Here is a 26,946-nt window from a genome sequence, read left to right as displayed (position 1 = left end):
GGTGCTGGGGTAGCAGCGGGGTCACTCCGGTTGGGGGGGTGTCCGGGCGAGAGGCGCCTCAGAGGGGGACCCTGCCGGACAACTCCCCCCTTCCTTCCCGGTCTCCGCAGCCGTGATCCAGGACACGGCCCTTAGGCTCCCACTGCGGTGAGACCCTTCGAATATCCTTAACTCTATGCATTTTAAAAAGTGGGATGTAACTGCTGTTTCAAACCACGGTGTAGGGGCAGCGGCGTGGCTTAAAATGAGGCAGCTCAGGGGGTGCGGCAGCGTAACTTTGCTAAACAGAAAAACTCTTTAGGGCGCTCTTTGTAATCCTTTTCTGCTTGTCTTTATATCCCAGAGTCCTTATATTATGCAGTAGGGTATATGACTGCTTCCTGTCTGAAGAGAAAGAAAAAAGTTAACCCCGGGAAGGAGGAAGGGGGAGAGTTAATGTTCTCCAGCTGTTATCCATAGATTGTACTCCTGCAATTTCGCTTCAGTGACACTTTAGTGGGTTTGGGTTTAGATGTAACAGGGCCCGGTTCATTCTTGTGGAAACCTATTAGTCTTGCTGGAGTTGCATCGGGGATGAATTTCAGCTGCTTTGCTGCTGGTATGAAGGACTACTGGAACAGTCAGCTGGTGGCAGGCAAACCAATGGACAGTATGTCTTCCTGCCAGACTGGTTTAAGCTTTCTTTTAACTTTTAGTTGTTGTCCTCATTGTATTCAGGCAACTCTATGGGATAAATGTCTTCCCCTCATACTATTGTGCAAAACTATAGGATCACCACATCTCCCTGTTTTTTTTGTTGTTGTTGAGGGTTTGTGGGTGGACTGAGGGAGATGGTCCTATTTTGCTTGGTTCTTTGGGAGTCCAGAAGGCAACTGCCAAAGAACATACCTCCCTCACATTGCAAATATGCATAAAGGTGGTGAAGAGAAGGGGAAACCCACTGCTCCTTCAATGGATTCTGCAGTTCCTTTCTTTTATTGCTGAATCGACTCTGCTCTTGGAAGAGGTGAAGAAGTCAGAAGGTTTAAGCTAAAGCTATTTTCACTGTTGTGGGTTTTGCTCACTTGGTGCCATTGCTAGCATGACTCCTGCATAAATATGGTGAACCTGGAAGTTGAAGTCAAAGCATCTTTGGATTTCTCCTGAAAGGGGAAATCCTCATTTGTCCCCAGAGTTAAAAGGGATGGTATCTATAATTCTGGTCACTTGCAGAACTGAGGGGTGTTTTGCTCAATGGTAGAAAGGCATGGCTGCATCCCTAGGCTTTCCTGTGAGTCTAGAGGAATGTTTGCTTTAATTAATGTCCAGTTTTGGGGTAGGAATGTGATGGACACTGAGTCTTTGGCAGCCCTCAGTGAAGTGGAGGAGAGCTTTACTGTTTCAGATCTCCGTGACAGGAACTGTGAGGAAGAGGATGCTGCAATATGATTTTCTTAATTAATTCTTTTCCCCATTCACGGGGAGGTTGGACTGTGGAAAGACAAACTACATGTGACAAATCTTTGCAGTACAGACCATTACCAGGGTTGAGAAATAGGTAGAATACTTGTTTAAAAATAAAATAATAAAAAAAAAAGAAAATAGAAAAAGCCCAAACTCTGATAACTTGTCCCATGCGTCATTAGTGCTTTCATGGATCCAGTTTTCCTGTTATCTTCTGTGTGTCATCAATTGCTGTGAAACTTACGGAAGCTCTTGTTTGCTACTTTGTTTCTGGTAATGCAGAGAACAAATCTAAAGCTGATAAAGGGAGTCCTTTTTTTCATAAGCTACTGGGGCTTTTGGTGCCTCTGACAACTGAACTGTTTGATTGCCATAAAAAGTTGGGTTTTGTGGATGTGATTGTGATTCCGGGTGGAAAGGTAGTGCTCTGAGGAGACGCCCAGCTGCTGTGTGCTTTAAGAGCAACCTGAGTGGGCTGAAGCTCAAGGAGAGTCATCTGTGGTTAGGTGTGTGGTACATCGTTTTCAGCTTCGTGGGCTCTGCAGGCTCATGTTGTTCTATGGCACACTGTTACTAGCTGAGCTTCTTGGATGCTGTCTTCTCATTTGCTGTTTCCTAATATCTTGAGTGAGATTTCAGACAACTGTGAATTACTTTTTAAGATGGATGGTGTTTTTCATGCAGTCTTTGCATCTCTTGTGACGCTTTGGAACATCAGAAGTTTGCCAGAATTGATTGTCATTTCAAAGCTGAAGAGATACATTAGAGCAAGATGCCTCTTCTAAAACACTAGATAACCTTAGCTACCAGGAAATTGTTACACTTACCAGTACTAGGCAGTTCTTTAAAATCGGCAGACTGTGTGTGTAACGATCTCCGGTAGCTGTCTTAAGTGTTCGTAACTAATCACATAAACTGCATTGTACAGGTTTAATTTATTTATCTGCTTGCTTGTGCAAGGCTTTATTGAATAAGTTTCATTGGAAGATACAGCTGTTCTGTTGAGAGAGACAGGAGAGCTGGATGTTTGAGGAGTCTGAATTAATTTGTTTACAAAGCCTGATGAATAATTCCTGGCACACTTGATATGTTTTCCATAAATTTAATTTTCTAAACCAGGCTGAAACTTGCTTGGAATGAAGTTTCAATGTGAATAAAATTGCTTCTCAGAAAAATCATGTTGTGCAGATGGGATATGAACACACAGTCACTTAAAATGCAATCATATCATACCTAATTTTGTCTACAGGATTTTACCTCTTTTAGAAAGTAAATTGTGAAATACAAGTTTTTACTATGCTTCATTTGACTTTTTAAAATGTTTCTATAAATGAGACAATTTCTGAAAGCTTGTTTAATTAGAAAAATATGAAGCTTGAGATTTCAGGCTTATCGTACTGTGCAGTAGATTCTGATTTGAATTGTTACAGCTCAGAGTTAGTCTTTCTGAATGTGTTTCAGCAGTTGTATCTGAATAGCATGACTGAAGCTAATAGATCACTGGAGCAAGAAATACACTTGATCATGGGGTGGTTCTTATAAGGCTTTTGCCTGTACAGTGGAAATGTATCACCTGTTACCTAAGCAAGAGTGCTTATTGCTGCCTTAGGATAAATCATTCACCTTTGTAATTTGTTTACTTCCTGTCTTGATTTTTAAATAAAAGGAGGCATGCCTACTGCATGGTGGATAGTGGAAGGAGTACCTGTTGTAGAAACTGGCAAAAACCCCACTGGTTTACTTATTTTTGTTGTTGTTGTTCAAGGACTGTTTGTTAGAATGCATTACCAAAGACAGTTGCAGTTAACCAGATAAAACACTCTTCATCATCATAGATGAGGAGGTTGAATTGAAGTATATTGCCCTTTATTGCTGAGTTGATGAGACACCCGGGCAGTAGCTCTTTGCACTTTGGTGCACAATGTTTCTATAACAGTTGTGTGCAGTTTAACACAGGCTATAGAGCCTGCTGTTGGAGTGGGAAATGCAGAATTGCAGAATCATTAGTGTTGGAAGGGTCCTTTGGAGATCATCTAGTCCATCCCCACCCCCATTGCCAAGGTAGGGGCACCTAAAGCAGGTTACACACAAATGCATCCAGGTGGGTTTTGAATGTCTACCCCCTGTCTTTGGGAACAGGAAACTGAATGCTGTCCCTCTTGCCACCTGCAGCAATTCTGCATTCACAAGCGAAGGACATTAAAATTGCAGGCTTCTGTTTGATAAGGAAATAGGCTTTGTGACATGAGCTGGAGGAAGAACCTGTGCTCTTATGTACAAAAGGAAGATGCAACATTGAGGTAGAATGGCTGCTTTGCAAAATAACCAGAACTTGTCAACACTTGTTTTCTTCCCAGGTGACTTAATTAAATTAGGAGGCCTAAGAACCAGTCAAATTCAAGAACAGCTAAATAATAGTACAACATTTCAACAATACCAAAGTTCAGGCCTTAAGAAGAGATGTCTTTTTAATGAATTAACTGTCCAGATTGCTGCAGCTGATAAATCTTATTTTGGGTATCTCCCGTACTTTCTCCTTCCAGAATCTGGTCTAGAGAGGGTTGGTGACAGTGTGAAGCAGCTCTGGTTGATCAGCTGAAATTTACCATGAAAAACTTAATCTGACGCAGGAGCTTGGTGTGGTGGAGAACAGAAAGTGGCAAGTGAGAAATGGATGAAATGGCAGCTTAGGCAAGGAAATCAACCTTCCTGAATCAAACTGATTATTTTCTTTCTTTTTGGATCTGAATGTTTGTGAAGATTTAGATGGAAACTCTTTGGGAATAACTCAGTTCTGGTTTTGAAAACTTTTCTTCTCAAACTTTGACTTGTGGCATTTTCTGTTCACAAACCGAAGGGAAAGTTCCTGTGGGGATCCCAGTGTCATGCTAATGTAAGTCACTGCTGAAACCTGCCTATGTCATGAGATATAGTTGCCACAAAGCACAGGAAACATGGTTCACAAAGGGGGCTTTAACTGTGATGTGTGAGCTGGTGTACAGTAGCTGAAGCTTTCTAGGAATTGCCAGCATGTAGCACTGTGGTGAAATAGGTCAATCTGTGTTCTTTCAGGAGAAGGTTAAAGGTACTTTCTGAAATCCTTCCCTTCAGCAGGGGGAAGTGGTTAAGCTCTGCTTTATAGACCTAAAATTTCATACTTATGGCCTCTTTCCTGAGGGTGCTGTGGACACAGTAACTCCTTATGAGTGCTGCCTTTGATTTCAAACTGGATCTCTGCTAATTTAGTGATGGCAAGTGTTTTGACATCAGGCATTGTGTAAGAAAATCTTTTAAATCTAAAAGTTCTGTTATTCAAGACCCAAAGACTTTGGCATGTGTTAGGATTTATTTCCTTACAAAGTTTTGGTAGATTAGCTTCACACACAGTGCTTACGTCAGGTGTGATAAACAGTGTAACATCATGGTCTTGCACTAGAGAAACAGTATTAGTGGTGGGTAAGTGATTTTGTTTAGAGTGTTGAATCATAATTGATATGTTAATGAGGGTAAAGGGAATTGAGAAAACTCTAAATTAGCTTTTACTGAGTTAATTATGAAACTGTGACACTCAATTCCCCCCCTTCCCCAGGTATCTTCTCTGTGTGCTGCATCTTCAGCAACAACAGTTTTTAATTCTGGCATACATTTTTCTTTTCTTCCCAGACCCAAGTGGAAGAGTCTCATCAAGCTGGGTGCTCAATGACACCTAGTCTGTGCAGACTTTTCTTCACTTTGTTTTGACGTCTGGGTTACATTTACACATTACTATCTGATGTGTTATACATGAAGTTTAGCACATAGCTCTTACTTAAGTCTTTCTTACTGTTCTGATCCTTTTCCAGGTGATCTGTTGAGACAGCGTATCTTGCTGCTCTTGCAGAAGTCTGTTCTAGTTTGGCTAGTCTTCTCTCATACACCTTCCCAGTGCTTGATAGCTGCAACTGAACTGTAACACAAGACTGTTGTAAATATTATGGTGCTGCTCAGTGGCACTTTGTTGTGCCTGTCTCATGCAATTCTGTTCTGTGTTCTGCTTCTCAGCCTGGGTTGGTTCTTTCACTTTATCTGTAGCTGGGTTTCACTCTGCTGCATTCAGAGAGCCGAGAGCTGCCTCTTAACAGCAAGACTAGGACAGGAAATACAGCAACATTCAAAATGTAAATCATTTAAGCAATGTTGGGTTTTGAAAGTGAACATGCACTCTGACAGCTGCCAACTGCTGCTAACCAGAAGTAACCTTCATAAATGCTGCTTATGATACTTTTCTTTAATGTAACTTTCAGATCAGCAATGCAAAAGGATTGTCTCTGTGTGTGTGTGTGTGTGTGTGTATTTACTCAGCTTGTCTCCAAAAAGTAAACCTACCCTAAGCTCAGTGCATATGTTGCTTGTTGTTGACCAGATCACACGGCAGGATGGGAGGAGGGTCGAACATGGCACTTAACTGAGCTGCTGTGCTGCTTTCAGTTTCTCATAAGTCAGTATTTTCTTCTTAAAAAATGAACCGCCTCTGTGTGTGTGTGTACGCAGGCATATGTGTTTATACACACCCAAAGAAAGTAACGTATTTGCGGGGGATTTCAGCTTTAAAAGGTTGCTAATGTTATCTATAGCTTTCCAGAAAAGTAACTTACTGTCTCACATGCATGTTATTTCATAAAATGTTACTCTTTCATAAAATGCTTCTGGAGGAAGGTAGAGTATTTTGTTTTATTATTTTTTAATAGACACAAGCTAACAAACTGCACTGTAGGGGGTCATCTTTGACCTGGATAGTTACTTCAGCCTGGTACAAGATTAGCTGGATGCTCTTTCTTTTGTACATTAAAAATATAAATAAAATAAAATTAACTGGATGCTAGTCAGAGGTCTGGATGAACTGTGGTGCTGGCGATGCATGTCATGGGAAGCTTCCAGCAGATCCCACTCAGGTAAGGTAACAGGAGTCCAAGACTTGCACATTCTGGTCTTTCTTTTTACCCATTCCCCACAGGCAGGGAAGGAAATGAAATTGCTTTGGTAACTTTCTTAAACTGAAACTGTATTTTTGTTTTCTTGGAAGTAAGTCCTTCTACCAAACTGGACTCCATAGAGTCTAAGCTGAAGTTGATACTGTATTGTTCCTTGTGGAAAAACATCATGGTGTGTTCAGAATTGCGTGGTTTTAAGTCTGAGTTGCTAACCCCAAAATGTCTCATCAGTGAACTTCGTTTTCTGGCATTTTCATCCTTTGGTTGCTTCTGGATTCCTCACTCCTGTGAACACTTCCTAACTAGGAATTAGTTTGCATCCTTGTGGGTCTTGTTTGTGTTAGGAGAGTGATTGGCAGAAGGCAGTGGATGACATTTGGAGGCTGAAATGCATAAATGGTTTATTTCTGCTCTTTGTTTTGTAGTGAGCTATGCCTGTATTTTTTTTTAATACAGTACATATGCTTTGCTGAATTAGGGCAACTATTACACGATGGAGTGGAAACATTCAAAAGTTGAATAAATGGGTGTGGGGCTGCCAGTAGAACCTCTTCCTCCTTCATAAGGAAAAGAAATACGCAATGCTTTCTAGGCATATAGATGTACAACTTGTGATTGGATTGACATGCTGAGGGACTTTGGTACTCAAGTAGCATTTAGGTTGAGTCCTAGCTGTGTTCCTGTAGCTGAGCATGGGGAAAAGCTATTAGTTCTGTCTGATCATACCCCTCACTTTAGTTCCAAGTCTACCTGTGTGCCTTCTAGCATAGACATCACATTAAGGACAGCTTTATGCAAGACCTCCTTGGAGGAGCTGAAGCATAGAGAAGGTGCTGTCATCATCTTGATGCTATGATGTAGGTGGTAAAAGAAGTTCCTGCTATCCTAGATTGCACCTCTTGCGTGCTTACCACTGTGGTGTCCCTATCTGTAGGTGTCTGTTCGCGCAGCAAGAGAATTCAGCAGGGAGGCTGGCCATTCCTCTCAAGAAATTAAGGTCTGCATATTGACCAAAGTGAGGGTCTTCACTCCAGGAAGCTTTAAAGCAGAAGCAAACAAGACTAAATTGTGCTGATCAAAGAAATATTCTTGTTTATATTTTATATATGTGAAGAAGTGCTGTTGTGATTGTGTTACATAGACTGAACTGTAGCAAAGCCTGGAATAGGCACGAACAGCTTCAAGTACTGCCTTGAAGGAAAGGCTTGAGTTGGCTGTGTTTGAACAGACAGTTAAGGAAAAGGTTCTAATCTATGCCAGTATCCAAACTCAACAAAACTAATTTCGTGGCAAAGTAGGTCCCTTCACCCTACATGATTTTGTGATCTCTACCTTAAACAAGTAAATGGGGTGGAAATTGTTTCTGGGTTTTTTTTTTAATTTTTTTTTTTTTTTTTTTTCATATATGCATTTCCCATATGGACTACCTGTCCATGCAAATGGTTGTTTAACACACATATCTGTATTTATCTGAAGTGGGTAATTACTGTCAGGAGCTGCATGGCATTGGAAGTCTTTATCCTTACTGTGCTCAACAGCAGTGTTTGCTGAAAATGCAAGCCCAGGTTTCATTTATGTGCATGGGTTTTTAGTCAGATAAATCTACAGTGGCATAGCAGTTATTGCTCTGATTTTAGTGGATCTTTGCTCAGCAGGAAGGGTTTGTTTTCCAACACATCTGTTTTCAGAACTGAGATATGAAAACGCACAACATCCAGCAACTTGCATTCAGAAACAGGTAGCATAATGACTCTCTTGAGCTGAAGTCACGTTGTTAGACTTGTGTTGCCATCATGTACTTGCTTTAATAGTGTGTGTGGTACTACAGTACCTAACCTGGAGCTCTGTGTTCCAGTCAGGCTGTGCTAGTAAACCCTTCCAAAGACCCTTCTCAGAATAAAGAGAGAAACAGGAACCTCTCTTTCATGCCCATGTTTTGAGTCGGGAAATTCCTGTCTACAATACATAAATTTGTCACATCAACATCTTAAGTCATGTGACACTTTTCTTGGAGACTTGTGTACAAGTGTGTATAATAGCTGCAGGAATACTATACTGAAGTCTTCTCAAACAGCATACTAACTTGGAGGAAGGTGTTTAAACATTTCTCAGTGAATCTATTTTTAAAATAGCCTTCCTTGATTTCCTTCTTTGTTCCTGTAAAAACACTAATGAAATTTGCAGATGATGATATAAAAGGAGCAATTATGAGGTCAGATGTCTTTTGTTTGTTTGTTTTTAAGAAAGAAAAGAAACAGGAGAAACCAGAAACACTGGCATAGTATCAATTATAGTTAACTAGGAAGAACCCCTTCTGATAAAGAGTTACACTGTCTTGTTTGACAGTGAAAGGAGAATTTTTACCAAGTCTAGTTGTCACATTGCAGGTGTAATCTTGTCAGTTCATGGAGAGCCCAGACTTTCATTACTGTTACGACTGCCTGCATTGTGGAGAAGCAGGCCATCTATTTAAGGCTCTGATATTACTTTGTTGCCAGATTGCACGCAATCTTCTTTCTATGTAAATGTGACTGCACGGGATAGAGTAACTTGCAAGTGATTCCCCCGTTCTGACTTGTGGACTACTATTGCCCCCCGAAATTGTGTACTACTCTAAAGATTATTTCATTTAAATCCTACCATTGAAGATAGTAAAGACATTGCGGGAACTGATGAAAAGAAGTTATACGTATATGAGAGTTCCTTACAGTGCTCAATGTTCTTACAATGAGATATGTTGTCGTTTTGTTACTGGATTAGTGTTGGTAGTACTTGATCTAGCTTACCACTGGTGCGCAAGACAGAAGAGAACAGCTGGTCATCAACAGAATTACTGAACAGATCATCTTTTCTGTAGTAGCTAGTAAAACATATTTCTATTCTCCTTATTCCATTTGCGTTTTCTCTGACAGTTTATAAGGAAGTTGCTTTTGGCATCAACATAGTCATAGAATAGTTTGGGTTGGAAATGACATTTAAAGGTCATCTAGTCCAACCCCCCCTACCATGGGCGGGGACATTTAAAATGAGATCATGTTGCTCTGGGCCCCGTTCAGCCTGACTTTGAATATTTCCAGGGATGGGGCATCAACCGCCTCTCTGGGCAACCTGTGCCACTGTTTTACCACCATCATTGTAAAAAAATTTCTTCCTTATATGTAGTCTGAATCTGCCCTAGTTCAACTTAGAGCCATTCCACCTTGTCCTATCATAACAGACCCTGCTAGAAAGTCTCTCACCATCTTTCTTATAAGCCCCTTTAAGCAGTGAAAGGCTGCAATAATGTCTCCCTGGAGCCTTCTCTTCTCCAGGCTGAACAACCCCAATTCTCTCAGCCTTTCCTCATAGGAGAGGTGTTCTATCCCTCTGATCATTTCTGTGGCCCTCCTCTGGACCCTCTTCAATAGGTCCATGTCTTTCCTGTGCTGAGGGCTCCAGAATTGGATGCAGTACTCCAGGTAGAGTCTCACATAGCCATTTAAAACTAAGATGATGGAAGCAATAATCTATTGCTAAATGTATTGTTGATATTATACTCTTATGACTCATGCTTTCAGAATTTTTGGAACTTTAGGATTTACTAAAAGAGGTATAAATAAAAGCCTCGGAGCAAAAGGATTTAAATTCCAGTTACCCATGCTAGCATTATGTTGAAACTAACAATATGCTGTTTTATGTCAAGAAGATCTAGTAACTGAGCTTCCTCGTTGAGTTCATGTTTGATTGTACTCTTTTTGTAGCCAACATGCTTGAAGGTCCTCATCTGTTTTTATCAGGGTTTGAGGACATAAGTGCTCTAGTCTCTTACTGAGGAATTGCTCTCTTGTTCTGGAACACTGAATTACCAGTGGAGATATGTAGAGGCAATAAAATTACGACATTTTCCAATCAGTCTTGGCCATATCTCTGTCTGCTTTGGAGCCTGAAGTATACAGACTTGCAGACTGAAAGTGACATCTCTGCAGATCTCTAATTCAACCAACTACTCAAAACAGAGTCAACTAGAGCAGGCTTTTCCCAGATTGAGGTGAGGCTGACCAGCCTGTGGTTCCCTAGATTGTCCTCCCTGCCCTTCTTGAAGATAAGGATAGCTTTTGCTTTTGCCAAGTCCTCAAGAACCCCTCTTGATTGCCATAATCTTTCTAAGATGATTGAGTGTGACCTTTCTATGGCATTGGCCAGATCACTTGGGCCCCAGCAATGCATCCAGTCAGGGCTCAATATTCCTTAACTTGATCGTCCTGTACTTCTACTGATTACTTATGTTTACAAAAGGTACTACCAGGCTTCAGAAGAAATAGAGTTCAACTACAGCAAGTTCTGGCAAGTTTTAAGGCCGTCTTACAGTAGCTGAGTATCTCTAAACAGTGCTCTGTAAACTTGTGTCTACAGCTGGCTTGGAGTTTTTCAGCTATAATTTATTTTTACCTTATTATTAAGTTGTTTTTTTAAAAAGTCTGTTTCCACTGTATAAAGAAACTCGCTCTTTCTCAATGACTGTGCTTTCTCTTGGCAGAGAACAGATAAAAAAGAAGAATCCTCCTAAGAGCTGTGGCGGTAGAATCTGGCTCAGGATTTTTTTTTCTTTTTGTTGCTGTTTCTGGCAGCATAAGCAGTCTGTGCTTTTATGAGAAGCTTCTTCAATGGAATTTTGCTTCCTTCGGAAGGAACAGCTAGCCCAGGATCACATTTTCTTGCTGTCCTAGGAAGTTAAGATTATTTCTTTAATGAAATTATGTTTGTATTAATCATTTCTTCAGCTTTCAAGGTGATGCAGTCACGACTGGTAAAAATGCTTGAAAGTAATCTGTATTCTGCTGGTGTAAAGATTTGCTTCTTTCCACATACTCTAGAATTGGATCAAAAAGGATTTAAATCCCCCATTTAAATGATGGTGCAAGAGCTAGATAAATATTCAGGTGTAGAAGAAAGAGATTGTAAATAAAATATAATTGTCTTAAATCTTTTTGTGAAAACAAACCCAAACATTAGAAGAAAAAGCACTTAATTTTTAATGCTCCAAAGTGCTAGTAGCTCCTTCTTCATTTAGAATTTTCTATTTAAAACTAAAGCCATGTGCAACACAGTGTTTTGGGTGTTTCTACATCTTAACATTACTTATTGATGGAATTTACATTTTTGTTTTAGTACTTTTCGGTTAATTAATCTGTTAGTGTTACCTATTCCTTGAACATTTGTTCTGTGTGGGAGAGGGGGGTAACTTCCTAGAAAGATGGAAGGTTAAATGCTTTGTGGTATAATGAGATATATGAAAGATATTTGGATCAGAACTATATCTACGGCACCTGAATTGAAATATTCAAGCACAAAAGATTTTTGGGGTGACTTTTTTAAAGCAGTTTTTCTTTCCATTTGTATATGTGGACTACACAGCATAGTCCAGTATGAAGTTTTCTTTGGCACTTACTAGGCATGAGTAGCATATTTTACTTATGTCTTAATTTCTCTTGGGAAATTATTGCTCTTTATTCCCCTGTGGGTGTACCTTTTGTTGCACTGTGTGGTTGTCTTTATGGAGAAACGTGAATGCCTGTTGCGAGTATTTATTTCTCGTGCCAGGAACTGCTGGAACAAAGGTGAATGTGAGACTTCCTCTCCCTCAAACAATTACAAATTTTTCTCACTTTGACTCGGGTTTCAAGGGGTTCTATGTGAGAAGCTTTCTCATATATGAGAAATTATCCAACAGTGAGTGGGCTTAGAGTTTATCAAGAGATAGCACGGGAATTGTAAAAGGAAAGGTTCGCTTCTATTTGGTTGTCCAGGAATATATTGATCGAAATACTGTGTGTTGATTTAGGGCTCTGGTACTGATGTCATTTTCTTCGCACCAAGAAAGTACACGATAAGTAAAGCTATATTTCTGTCTGAGAGCTGGACTAGAATGACTGCCCAGCATCTTAAAAATGGTACATGTTTCTCTCATTGTGGGTCAGGTAATGAAGTAGAATTGAACCACCTTATCTCTTACCATTTTTTGAGCACAGGAAGAAATGTTGACAGCAGAAGTTGGACACAAGCGAGTGTTGCAGACTTGTTCCTTTCTGGGTTTCCTGCTTTCATTTTGCTAGGCCTCATTTTCTACAGAAAATAAACTCATGCCCTTCTGTGGATAAGATCTCCTCCTGCCCTTCCCCCCACTGTGTCCTTCACTGAAGTGTAGGGTTTCATCATTAAGTCCCTACATGAGCAAAAACATTCCTAGAAAGTGAAGCTTGGCTTCCATGGGATTAGAATCTAAACCAGAACAAGTCTAGTCAGACACAGGAGCCTTTCACGCAGTAGAGTTAGCTGTTAGCGGTTGTGTGGTTTGCCTGTATGTGTTTTTTAAGCACAGATTAATCCTACCCGTGTTTTCTTCAACTTTCTTCAACTTTTTTCCTAATTGAGATATCGACACTTGTCTGAAAGGAATGTGGTAAGTAGGTCACAGAGTGGGGTCTGTTTGTGAAGGCAGATAACTGCTTTGTTTCTAACATTAGCCATCCACAGTTTTGAGGAAATGTAGGACAAATTGTAAAGGATTCTGAAAATTTAGGAGGTATTTTCAAGCCAAGGCCACATCTCTAACTATGCACTTGAGAGAAGAAGAATCCTCACACAATCTTTAACCCTATAGATGCTGGTTTATGGGTAGCAAGTGGAGTGTTGATGAAATCCCTGTATATTCAGTAGAACTCATTCTTGAAAGTTTTTCTTTGTTAGTTGAACAAATCCTGTATTTATTGAGGGCTGAAAGTGGTGGTACTTGGCCATTGAGCACTGCTGCAAGGACAGCCTTCAAGTCTTCTGGCTCATACTCAAATTTTGTACAAGATGAGCCCTTTATCTTGCATGATTAATCTTCCAGTAGGTACCATTCTCTAGAAACAATGTGCGCAATCTAGTACAAAACCTGTCTGTAACAAATAGGGTAGATCAATCCCACCTACTGATATATAGTAATCTAGCCCTGCAGTCCTAAGTGGCTGAAGAGGAAGGCTGTTTTATGTGCCCAGGAAAGGAAGGGCAAGGTGGGGAAGAGTATGATGTCTCTGGAGTTTCAGTCTTTCACACAGGTCCTGAACTAGTAGGCACATGACCACACTTAAGCAAGTGTGCTGTGTTTTATTTTCAATTTTACATGACAAATCTGCTTTTGGTCTCTGCTTTTTTAATCTATAGTAGTGTTGGTTGTGCAGGATGAGCAATGTGAGAGCTCAAGGGCGTATACAAAGAATTCTCAGGGTTTTCATTGATTTCTATCTGCTTTGATTTAGCATACTCTCCAGAATCTGTATGATAATGATGTGATGCTACTCAGTGGTGCCTTTACACTCAACTTTTTCCAGCTGTCCCTTAGGCCTTCCACAATTCCTTCCATCTCTCTAGAGCTTTACCGTTACACAGAAGGAAGTTTTATAGGGTCAATGTATATAATGGAGATGCGTATTCACACTGTGCAATGTTACTGATATTCTGGACTTTTAGTTTAACAGTGTAGTATTGCATTATGTTGATGACTTCAAGATCCTATTTTTTCTTAGTATATATGCCAAGCTAATGGAATTCCTAAAATTTTAAGCTCTATAGAAGTCCAGTAAGAATCCTCAAAGTAATTTTCAGTCTGGTTCCAGTAAAATGGCTTTGAAGGGTTAAGGCTGAGAATACAATTTTCAGTGTTCTGTGATCAGCATCAACTTTTGCGATCTAAAATTGATGGCTTCTTTATGAAATACTCCATGTGAGTAATGGAACTGTATTGTAACTTTTTTAAAGAAATGAAAATGCAATATTCTGATGGGGTAATCAAATGTACTGATTTGTACCTTCAGAAAAGCAACATAAACAACCCAGTCACCAGTGATAATGAAGTGTGTTAAGCAGAGGGGAAACCCCGTGTACTTCCTTGAAACTGGCCAACCCCTATCAGTTGCACAGGAAAGTCATTAAGTCCTGGCTACCTTCTGAAATGCGCCGAGTCCTGATAATTCTAGTTCCCAGCAGACCAGAGACCAACTAATTGCATTTTTCATAAGCAGTTTACCGTAGTGTTTTTATAGCTTCAGCAGAGAAGGAAAGGAAAAGATTTGCCTTCTGACCTTCTTTTTTTGATCTGAGACTGAGAAAAACTGTGGCAAAATCTATAATCGTGATCAGTGCTTTCTAACTAAGTTGGGAAGAATATCATTGGTTTGATTTTTCTTGAAGACTGCCTTGTTACTGTAGACATAAAAAAACTTCTTCTGAAGAGATAACATCAGTTGTGAGCAGGAAATCTGTCTGTATCTTATGTTTTGGAGCTGCTTTGCCATGTAAATGAAGATTTATTCTGAAGTGTAATGGATTTATGATTTGATAACATTGTATGGAGAGATAACACCATTTAGATAAGTGACACAAAGGCTTTCAAAAGTATTTTTAAAGAGAGCTTGCCACTTCAATTACTTCCTGGTCTGTCTTGCAGGGTGAACTGCTACAAAGCCCTGCAACAATGTTAAGATTAGGTAAGAGAGATGTTCTCATTTTTCCAAGTCGTGCTTTGAATGCTTGAATTAAGTTGAAACCAGAACAGGTAGTGTGTCTGCCCAGGAACTGCCAAAGGAATTTAAGTTTGTAATTTTGGGTCAAATCTGGCATCTCTCGTTCAAGATCTGCATCTCAAATTGTCTTGCTGTAGCTGAAAGCAAACTTCAATCTAAGATCAGTCTGATTTACCTTACTGTATTCTGAGAGTTCAGCATCACTGGTTGTCTCTGATTCTCTGGCCATTGGTTTCACCATTAATTCAATTGCCTGCTGCCCTTTTAAGTCTGACAACAGTTCCTCATAGTCCAATGGCCGTTGTCAAAGTCAATAAAACCTTGGCGTACTCCTATGTGGAGATGGTTGACTGGCTGCAAATGCTGCTTGACTCTTTGCAGCTCGGCTAGAGTTTTTCCTCTACTGGTGTAGTTCAAACTGTCCAGAAGTGTTTAGCATGAAGAATTTTCCCTTACACCTTCTAATCCCTTTTGAGTAAATTGTAAAGTGTCTAAGAAGCTATTCTTCCTTTGCTTAATGGCACAGTTTTCTCCTCGGATGAATGCAAGTATTTCTTTTCTGCTGTGTAGCTTGAGAAGTGTGGGAGAGTGGGCACTGCAAGTGCTTGTGTTGTTTTGAAAATGCTTCTTGGGCTCCAGACAAAAAGTAATGCCTGGAATATTTCTGTTTATTGTCTGTGAGAGGCACAGGAAATAAAAAAGGCCAACTAAATTATAGCAGGCAGCAAACTCCTCTGAAGCAGAGGAAAATTTAGGAGTGACAGAACTGCGCCTTGCTGCCCACTGGGTCTCCGCTGCACATTTCTCATAAATCTAGTGACAGAACTGGATCAAGGCTCCTTCGTTCCAGAAAAGCAGAGAGGGAATTGAAGACAGAGGTTCAGAGCCAGATTATCAAGTAGAAAAGGGAGAAACCTCTCCTCCTTTCTCCCAGAATCTCCTGACTCTGTAGGTGAGTTCTCAGGTAGGTACCAGAGCCACAAGCAAGTTTGTAGGGAGGATTTTCTTCCACTTTCACTTAGTAGAACAAATGGTTTTGATTTCCTTTAGCTAGTTAGAGTTGCAGATAGTAGTGGAGGATGTTAAGGACAGATAGTCAGTCCAAGTGTGAGCAAATTGATGTAAAATACTGGATGAATCTGTACTGTCTCAATTATTTGGGAGTCTCCAGCTTTGGCTAAATTTCACCAATATTGCTGTAAAGATAATGTCCTGCCAGGTTTGCAAGTCCCCTGAGTCAAGGCAAAGTTGCTCGTATTTTCAGCCTTCTGTTTTCTTGCTGCCTAAACTGTCCAATCTTTAGGTTAAACAGATGCATGAGGAAAAAAAATACAGAATTTAAATCTGGGCAGTTGTCCACAGTAAGCAGATTGGAGTTGCTGCTTCTTTGAATGCTTAATGACAATAAAATAAATTACTGCGAAGTACTTTATGCCTCATTTGTAACAAAGTAACACTTATCTTAAAATGCTGTTTGCACATGTGTGATGTAAAAATGCTATTTAGACCTTAACATCTTTATTTTTGGTTGACAACAACCTCAAGTGGTGATTGATTCCTTGGTGTGCTTTCTGCTAACCCAAAATGTGTACTTGACCTGTGAGAGTGTGCTGCTGTGGGACTACTTGCTGTTCTCTATACCATGTGGGTGTCTAAGTGTTTGTCCTTCAGGGCAGTGCTTTTTTGTGTGGCTTTCCATGAGGAAAAGAGACTTTCCATGAGGGAAATAGAGTTTCCATGAGACTTTGAGTGTTGTGCTGTTATATTTCTGTTGTAGACTTTAATACTGATTCTTTGCTCCTACCCTAAGAAATGCTGTGCCTCTACTGTGCAGGTGATGTTAATCTCTCAATGCTGAGAGCTCAGGGCTTGAGTACTGACTTTGAGTGTGTCCAACGATTCTTGATTTACATTGAAACCTTAATGGCAGTTATTAACAGTGGCAGAAGTAGGAACTGGAGGAAAAGGGCTGTGTGAGCAAGATTGCTTAATGTAAGGACATTTCTGGAAGTACCTTTGCACAGAGTCTGAAATACATGTATAGGCTGATAAAAGAGATCCCTTTAACCTGGTGTCCTATCATCCACAGTAACCCTTACTGAATTCTGAAGAAATAATAGTTTAATGGAGTCACATGAAGAGTTATTTGACAGAACCTTTAAGCTAGATTATTATTTTTTTAGAGGTGGGACTGATATGTGAAGCAGGAATGGAAGATAATATGGATGTGCTTTTCTTCATAGAATCATAGAATAGTTAGGGTTGGAAAGGACCTTAAGATCATCTAGTTCCAACCCCCCTGCCATGGGCAGGGACACCCCACACTAAACCATATCACCCAAGGCCTCATCCAACCTGGTCTTGAACACCGCCAAGGATGGAGCAGTCACAACCTCCCTGGGCAACCCATTCCAGTGCCTCACCACCCTCTCAGTAAAGAATTTCTTCCTTATATCCAATCTAAACTTCTCCTGTTTAAGTTTGAACCCGTTACCCCTTGTCCTGTCACTGCAGTCCCTGATGAAGAGTCCATCCCCAGCATCCTTGTAGGCCCCCTTCAGATACTGGAAGGCTGCTATGAGGTCTCCACGCAGCCTTCTCTTCTCCAGGCTGAACAGCCCCAACTTTCTCAGCCTGTCTTCATATGGGAGGTGCTCCAGTCCCCTGATCATCCTCGTGGCCCTCTGGACTTGTTCCAACAGTTCCATGTCCTTTTTATGTTGAGGACACCAGAACTGCACACAATACTGCAAGTGAGGTCTCACGAGAGCAGAGTAGAGGGGCAGGATCACCTCCTTTGACCTGCTGGTCACGCTCCTTTTGATGCAGCCCAGGATACGGTTGGCTTTCTGGGCTGCGAGCGCACACTGAAGCCGGCTCATGTTCATTTTCTCATCGACCAACACCCCCAAGTCCTTCTCCACAGGGCTGCTCTGAATCTCTTCTCTGCCCAACCTGTAGCCGTGCCTGGGATTGCTCCGACCCAGGTGTAGGACCTTGCACTTGGCATGGTTAAACTTCATAAGGTTGGCATCAGCCCACCTCACAGGCGTGTCGAGGTCCCTCTGGATGGCATCCCTTCCCTCCAGCGTATCAACCGAACCACACAGCTTGGTGTCATCGGCAAACTTGCTGAGGGCGCACTCAATCCCACTGTCCATGTCACCGACAAAGATATTGACCAAGGCAGGTCCCAACACCCGTCCCTGAGGGACACCACTCGTTACCGGTCTCCAGCCGGACATCGAGCCATTGACCACAACTCTTTGTGTGCAGCCATCCAGCCAGTTCTTTATCCACCGAGTGGTCCACCCATCAAGTTGATGTCTCTCCAATTTAGAGACAAGGATGTCGTGTGGGACAGTGTTGAACGCTTTGCGCAAGTTCAGGTAGATGACGTCAACTGCTCTGCCCCTGTCCATCAGTTCTGTAGCCCCATCATAGAAGGCCACCAAATTGGTCAGGCAGGATTTCCCCTTAGTGAAGCCATGCTGGCTGTCACCAAGGACCTTGTTGTTTTTCATGTGCCTTAGCATGCCTTCCAGGAGAATCTGCTCCAAGATTTTGCCAGGTACGGAGGTGAGACTGACTGGTCTGTAATTCCCCGGGTCATCCATTTTCCCCTTCTTAAAAATGGGGGTTATATTTCTCTTTTTCCAGTCACCAGGAACTTCACCTGACTGCCATGATTTTTCAAATATGATGGCCATATGATTCTTGTTAGGTCTTCACTGCTCCTTAGTTGAAATACTACAATACTATTGACTACAGTAGTCAGAAGTGACAAGCTGCAGTAATTTTTTGTGTTTAAAAATTAAATCCTGCAAATTGTCATTGTGCATGCAGTTACCTGAAAATGTTTGTTTCTGACACCTTGTGGTTGAGCTCCACAGCAGCAGCAACATGTGAAATTTCATTAGAAAGCATGTTTTATTTCTTGCTGTATAAAGCTGCTTTTCTAGCTTTACTCCACAAGAACAGCCTTGTTGTGTGATGTGTTAACCTAGTTGTGTGGACTAGGTTACCTCTCAAGATGATGAAATTAATTGAAACTCCATGAATGTGTTGAACTATGAAGGACTGTTCTAGGGTTCTGGAAATTCAATTTTGTCACATGTACAGTACATCCTTAGCTCTTGGATTTATGGACCATAAGAAATAAAGCTGCCTTTCTCCAAGCTTTTTATTTTTCCTGCATAACCATTTTTATTGTTCATCTGTTTTCAATAGTTCTCAATAAAGGATGGGTTTTATAAACATTTTCACATTAAAAGCTTTGAAGCATATTGTTGCTTGAGTTCATCTTACCCTGAAATAGCTTTTTCTCAAATACTTTGCTTTTATCACATGGGACTGCTGTAGCTCCAAACCCTGGCTTCAACATGATCAGTCCAACTGGGACAACTTTCACCGAGCGTGACTGTCTGCAAATCTCAGCCTTTGTTTGCATGCAGAAGGTATACTTGTTCTTCTCAAAGTCTGTGCTTCAGAACGATGAGATTACCTTTAAAACTGAGGGTGAACACATAGCGAGCTAGATGAACATAAACCAGCTAGGTAAAGCTATAAGCCGTTTTAGTTTTAATTTGATTTGTATGGGAAAACGGGCATTTTTAAATGTAGTCTATGATGGTTTCCTCGGATCAGGTAAAGTACCAGTGGCGAATCCATTTATTGCTGGTATAATTGTCTAAACTGAGGTCTTTTTCCATGTAGAAGCTCTGCATGGGAAGAAATCCTGTTGCTAATGGATATCGCTTCCTCAGCAAAAGCTTCCAAAGTTGATCTGGCCTGTGAATATTAAATAACTTCTGCAGAATTCCTTTATGGACTTGAAGCTGTTCCAGGGGTTTAAGAACAATGGAGTTGCAGGGTCTATGTTTCCTCCTTGGTGAGGGTAGAGGACAGGCAAATGGACACATTTACTATCTGTGATTATTGGCTGAATCCTGCAAAAAAGCTGATTTTGTAGCCTGATAACAGCTCTGACTCAAAGCTGTATAACTTGCACATCTCTGTTTGTAATTATCTAATCCTGCTTAGGCTTGCGTTTCCTGAATAATGTTTTTTGTATGGTGAGCATTTCATGAAATGCAGGACTAATACAGGACTTAGATTCTTTCCCATCACAAGGTTGGATGCTCCATATCTAAAGAAATGTCTGGTAGTAATGGCTTAGTTTTTTTGGGGTTTGGGTTTTTTTATTTTTTTTTATTTTTTTTTTAACTTATTCTGTAAGTCATATTTCTCTTTAGCCCTAATGGAAGTCTGTTGTTCTCTCCTGGACTATAGTCTTAAAAGAACAATGCTAAGTAATCTTAAGTATATTAGGTACTTTACTAAAAGCTGAATACTATGAGCATCTGCTGCTCCTCTTGAATGAGTATTCTTGTTACTGGCCCGTTTGTTCATGTTTTGTGTCTACTGGCAGTAACAGCTCCTGGTAGCTGGATGTCAGATACCCGCAGGCATGTCAACATGGCTCTGCTTCCTGCATTGGGAAATCTGTGTTATTGCTCTGGATTAAATAGCAACCAGGACCTGGAAACCCTTACTGTTTTCATGCCACAGCCCTCCCCTTCTTATATTAGCAAGCAGCTGTAGAAGGTGATTCTAACTGGGGTAAGACCACTTCAGGGACACTTGTTCTGCAGAAGTGTAAACAGAGAGGAAACCTAGGCCGGGGGAGTTTTTGATCTACATGTGATGAATTTTAGGTGTACTGTTGATTATGTAATTCTGGAAATATAGAAGCAATCCAACTACTCTTCAATTAAATGACAGAACTTTATTAAAAAGCTAAGTGACTTGCATGTTTTATCAGTCATAGATTCATGTAGAAAATAAAATTCAAGAAGGTTTAATGAAACTATAGGAATTGTTAAGATACATGCTAAAAACATAACAAAAGATGTGGTTCTCACTTCATATACAAATCCAAAATTGTTAAGAAACATATGGAAAATGACAGCCCAAGTAGGTATAGCAGTGTGCTCCCGGTGTGACTAGGTCTCCAGAGATTTTTCCAAGCAGGCATTCAGAGTTTCTGCCATCAGAAAATAGAGGTAAAAATTTTTCTTATTTTAAGCAGGAATTCATATCTCTTTTGGTTCTGCTTAGTTATGCTTTCTGTTAGAGGGTCCATGCATTAAGGCTTGCTTTTACCATGAGGTTTCCGTTCATATTCTTGTCAGAACCATCTGCAGCAGGCACAGGACCAGAAGCTTAAGCGGTCTGTCTAGGCTGTCTAAGTCCTGTACTATTTAAGCTAACAGCAGTCTGTCAAGCCCTGATAACAAATTGTTTCTGTTCCCAGGGATTTGCTTATTCAGTTGCACAATTGACCAACCCACCAAACATTGTCTGGTAATCATTTTTTTTTTAAATATAGTTTTGCCTGAAAATAAAGATGAGTAGCTACATAGACCCCAATATTTCCAAACACAAAAGAGAGCTCTATCTTGTTGGTACATTTCTCTGAATCAGGACAGAAAAATTGCAAGGAGCATTTAGCATTCACTGCAACAGTTTTAATGTCTATATATGTGTCCTTAGGTAGCTTTTAATGAAAATGGAGTTGCAGATTTCCTGAAGGATATACAGACTGTGAACTGTTTATAATATTAATTTTCACAATAGCTGGTGTATATAGTAAACTGGTTGTATTTAGAGCAGTCTAGTTAAAAATTGCTATCCTTTAATGAAGCTATTGGAACCTTTAACATGAAAGAAAAATAAGCATAGAGATTCTTAATGGTAAAAATAAAATTTAACAATGGAATACAAAGAGCCATCGTGACTGCTTCTGAGTGAGTTTGGAAACCGGGTGAGATATGCCTGACATCAAGCATATACTACAACCCATTCTGAAGTCAGATTGTAGTTAAAACTTTCAATGTTTCTTTAAGAATTTTCACTCAAATGTAAGTACTAATTGAAAGAAGACAGGTATACTGTGAGGTACCCAGCCAACACACATCATTTACCACTACAGATGTAGTTCCATACTTTATTTGATGAAAAGAGATTGAAAGGAGGAGCTTTCTGAGATGAGATCTGACACCTCTACCTGCTGGCCCTAAATGTCCTGGTTTTGTGTAAGCAGATGTTTCTTGATTATAATTCAGCTGTGTTCTATCTTGTCTGCCTGCCACAGTACTTCTCTACTCCAGATATAACAAGTTACTAGTGGTCTTTGGTGGAAACACGTTCCAGAAGCCTCATCTAAACTGTGGGTGTACAGAAATAGGTGTTTGCTCAAGATCATCAGGACTCCCATTGCCTCTTGCTTAGGTAAAATGGAAATCACTGGTCTAGTCATAGCCATAACCCGGAAGACGCAGTTAGTGTTGGTTTCAAACAGATGGACAAAAATAATCGGTTGTAATTAATCTTGACTGTAGAAACTGTGTTCAGAATGTGTACCAGCTTTCAAGTTGTCTTTAAATGTCTTTTGAAATCACTGCAGTCATACGAAGGCTTGACAAGCCTGAAGGCTTGACAGCCTTTAGGTAATTGGGTTTTTGTGGAGAACTTTAGCCTTTACATTTTAAAAATGTCTGTCTCTTCAGAGTTTCACACGTGTGCATACAAGAACTTAAAATCTGGTATGTCATATGGGATTCAACTTGAAATTTAGTGTTTGGTTCTCACGCCAAGTTTGGATTTATAAAAGACACAGTACAACTTAATACCATGCTACAGCTATTGCATAAAGAAGAGAAACTTTTAAAAGATTCACAATTACCATAATTTTTTTGTTTGGACATGCATTGTGCTTGGGAAGACCTCACATCTTCCTTGTAAGGTACTTCGTCTGAAAACTGTTCAATTTAGTGGGTTTTCATGGCCAGGTATACGAAGTTTTCCATACATTTGGAGCATTTGTATACCAAGATCAGATATTCTTGAAAATATGGGTTAGACTTCAAGCAAGAAGCTTGACTTTTATAGCATTTATGTTATTTTGGCCGCAGTATTATTGCTGGTATTGATTCGTTTGTGGTTTTGTTCTATTTTTCTGTTGTTGCTGTTGTGAGGTTTTTGTTCATTTTTGTGGATGCTTAGCTTTCAGTTTTTACATGTGCAAGAATGAATCTTGGCTGACTAACTTAAAAGTTCAAGTTTGGTTTTATTGGGTTTGACCATAAATCAGCCCTATGAGTTTTCACTTCACCTTGTGCTCTTGTGGCAACTGGGTTTTTTTTTTGTGTGGTTTCTGTTTGTTTGTTTGAAGAGATCTGTCACGTATTAAGTGTCTTCCTTTTTTCCCCAAATGCCATCAAAGAAAGTTTAATAACTGGCAGTTCACAGATAGGAAGCTGCAGGGGTTTTGTAATGGTTGTCATTAGGTTGAACATGATGCTGCTGGGTTATATTTTCAAACTGTTTTTCTTTTTGTCAAGCTGAATTTTAGTATACAATTATATCAAACCCAAACCTACATCAGTTTTAGATCCCTAATGAAAGGAAGCTCTGCGTTGGATTCCTTGTTTAATGCTTACTGCAGAAAGGGTTTGTCTTCCAAAGGGCCCTGTCTTTTCTACTGGCCAGTACCTGCAGGGTCACTGCAGCTTTTTGCTGCCTCATCTCTTTTACCCCTACCACCACTGGTCCTTGCAAATCTGTCTCCTAGGACAAGGCATTAGCCTCTGAGCATGCAAGTGCTGATGCCATCCTAGTTGTAGTGAGGCCAGCCTGTGCAGATCCTGCCTGTCACAGGCCTTTCAAGGGCTTAAGGAAACAAAATTCACCAGATTACCTGTGTAACCAATTAGCCCTCTTTCAGAATCCCCTTCCTGCCTGCGGTGGTAATCCTCCATTGCAGAGGGCCAAAGTTCCCTTTACTACAGGGTAACAACTGCAAGGAAAACAAAACTATACAGCAGCAGTATTCTGGTAGCCTCTCAGGTTGGGGAGCAGATGATGGTGATTTGAATGGAGAAGGGAGAAAACAAGTACTCAAAATGAAATTGATTCAGGTATTTGGCCTGATTTTCATCTTCTTCATTTCTGTGTACTTTTGCAAGTGAGAGATCAAGCACAGGAGTTAAAATCTTTTGTCTGAGTTTACATTTATCTTGGCAAAGGTGAGCTGTTTCTAGTTGAAATGTAAGACAATTGATTACATCTACTGCATTAGCCTTGCCTGTATAGATTTAATTAAATCCTCGGATACAGCGTCCTGTTGGGAGAGTGGGAGGAATGAGACTTTTCTTTAAGTGAACGAAATTTGGCTGATTTGAAGAGTACCATAAGCTGTTTTCAAGAGGGAGTTACCACAATGGAGATGTTACCAGTGCTGTTTCCTCAGAGATTTGCCTTGACTAACATTTTCATTATTGACTTTGAACTAGGTGAGCTCCAACAATTTGTGCACAATGATGGGAAACATCTCTATTGCAAACGAGCTGTAACACACACAGCAGTGACAGAACCTGTGAAATGCTGAAGTAGAAATGGCATGAACTCAATGGTGCAAAGTGCTGAATAGTGCAGGGAGGAGAACATTACAGTAAAATTTTGAAGTAGGCATCTCATTGATTGAATGAGGAAAGGGATCAAGAACGTATTGCTAGAGTCTAAACTGACCATGGATTGTCAGCATGGCATAGCATATAGCTGGAGGCAGGAAAAAGTCTACTGTACATCAGGGAAAGTATTTTGGATAAAAGAATATTAGAACTTGTGTAAAAGATCCTATTTAGAGGGCCACAATGGCAATACTGACTTAAACCAGAACATCTGTAGGAAATTGCTATTAGAGTGCTTGGAGAACGTGGGAACTCTACCTTCCATGTAGACTTCCTTTAAGACTGTTTTGTTCAGGACTGTGAAACTGGAAACTGGTTTTGTCTCCCAGAGGGCAGATAGATATTCTAGGCAGATGTGCTTACTCTCTGTGCTTCTGGGGAGTTGTCCTTGGTTCCTCTACAAATGTTTGAAGGGACATAAATCAGTCATGGTGCGGGGGGAAAGGCTGAAACTAGGAGTTGTAATGTTTGATCAGGACTGAAGTTTTAATTATCATTCAGACTTGACGGAAGTGGTAAAGGCTCTATGTTGAAGCAAGAGGTCTTTAAACTTACAATGGTGCTGACCTTTCTCTATAACATGGGGAAAAAGTAACTTTCTAGGTAAAAATACCTAAAAAAATCCTGACTATCATGCTTGCTATATTGCTATCTTTCTTCTGGGCCTTATGTTTTTAAGTGTCTAGGGAAATGTGGTTGCATGGCTACTCTGACCTTCTCTCAGGCTATCTTTTCCTAATACTGGCTGTACAGCTTTCATTTGCCTGAAGTCAGTCAACTATGGTTTTCAGTGTTCTTGTTGTTTGTACTCTGGGGTGCAGACCACCTGCTTTATACTGATTTTTAGGCATGCAGTGGTCTGAAATGTTACATTCCTGGTACAATAGAACTGCTTACAAATTCAGTACTGGGATGTAGAGAAAGAGCTGCTGTGAGGCACAGCATCAGGCCTCTGTGTCTCCTGGTCTGCCCTACTGTGGGCTTTGCTTCAAAAAACAGCTGTTTAGTTAAATGCCAGGACTCTTGCCAAATTCCAGCATGATGTAATTAAAACAGTCTCCACAGGCAAACTCAGCAGTCAGTGTCGATGAGAAACCTGATGCACCCTAGGGATCGTGCTCTCCAGAGGATGTTCTTCCAGTCTGAACAGAACCAAAAGGGGAACAGACTCATCTGCAGTACTGTGAAGTTTTCGGTGAACTGAATCTCTTCCTCCTGCCTGTGCAGAAGAAGTAGTAAGTAGCCGCTTGTAAGCAAATGGCTCACTCATCTGTCAGTTACGGATACTTTTTCTTGATTTTGACAGTGCTGTCATGACAGTCCTCCTATTTCAGTGCACTGTATCAGTGCAGACTTGTTGGATGAAGAGAGTGACATGACCACCTACTTTATCCCCTGATTTTTACTACTTTTAAAAAGACATAAATCATTGTGGAAGATAGTGTGTGTCATGACCCTGCATTCCTTTGCAGGGATCCTGTTATATGTCACTTGGCAGTTTGGTTTACCCACTGTGGTGGGTACTTGATCAACTTGCAGAGAAGGTTTTATTCTCTGCTGTTCTAAATGAGAATTGTAAGATTAACTGCTTGCCTTTGCCAGCAACAGGAGAAAAAGCTTTTGCTGTACTCTTCCAGAACTTAAATGTTATTTGGGTTGGTTGTTCCTGCTGCTGGACTGCAGCAATAGAATAATATTACAGTCCTACAGAACTTGCTCTGTGTGTTGGATGAGTCGGATTGGTATAGAAAGACATTTAAGCAAATAAATAGTATTCGATACTAGTTGGCTTGATCGATACTAGTTGGCTTGATAGATACTTGCCTACCTCCTGGCAAACTGCTGGATTCATAGGGAACTTCATCTGAGAGACTCAAAGGGGGAGGCAGTTTTAAAAAGATTTCCTGAGCTTGAAGGTCACCTTGGAAAAGTGCCTGTGGATGTCACTAGGGAGTAGATGGAATGGAAGGCTGTGAAGGAAGAGCCGTTTGGCTGGTTTGTTTCAGCTGACCAACTGGTAGGATGGGCACAGTAAACTCTGAATAAGTCTGGATCAGCAAGTCATACCTCCTTTGTGTGAGATAGTGCCTGGGGATAGTTTTCATTGTTTTGATTTTTTTTAAAGTGAATAGTGCATGCGATGTGAGCTCTTGCTGTAAGATCTTTTTTATCAGTGGTGTCTGTTTTGGAAAGACAGACTGCCAAAATCTTTGAGAAAGGTTATTCTGTACTGTTATAAGCCAGTGGTGTGGCGTAACGAAAACTGAGCCTCGGATTTATCCTTCTGAAATGGGGGTAGTTTTACATAATGAAAGGTCACCCTGATGACAGATCGAGCTTTATGTGATGGATTCCTCCACAAAGGTTCCTTTTCAAACCGGTATTTACTAATGGTTGTTGCATGGTTTTAAGGTAAGAGAAAAAGACAAGGGCATGATAGTGGTCCTTGCTGAGAGA

At 40.5% G+C, this 26,946-nt stretch overlaps 1 protein-coding gene across 2 annotated transcripts in view; it reads left to right on the top strand.

Annotated features, from left to right (window-relative positions):
- Positions 1-26,946, top strand: part of FBXL7 (F-box and leucine rich repeat protein 7) — a gene marked incomplete at its 3' end in the record, with an annotated part of 254,864 nt that overhangs the window by 75,362 nt on the left and 152,556 nt on the right. The gene's annotated exons all lie outside the window — the stretch shown is intronic.

The sequence above is a fragment of the Psittacula echo genome (assembly GCF_963264785.1).
Source record: "Psittacula echo genome assembly, chromosome: 2".
Taxonomy (NCBI): domain Eukaryota; kingdom Metazoa; phylum Chordata; class Aves; order Psittaciformes; family Psittacidae; genus Psittacula; species Psittacula echo.
The sequence above is the reverse complement of the archived record's forward strand: the minus strand, read 5'-3'. Positions and strand labels throughout refer to the sequence as shown.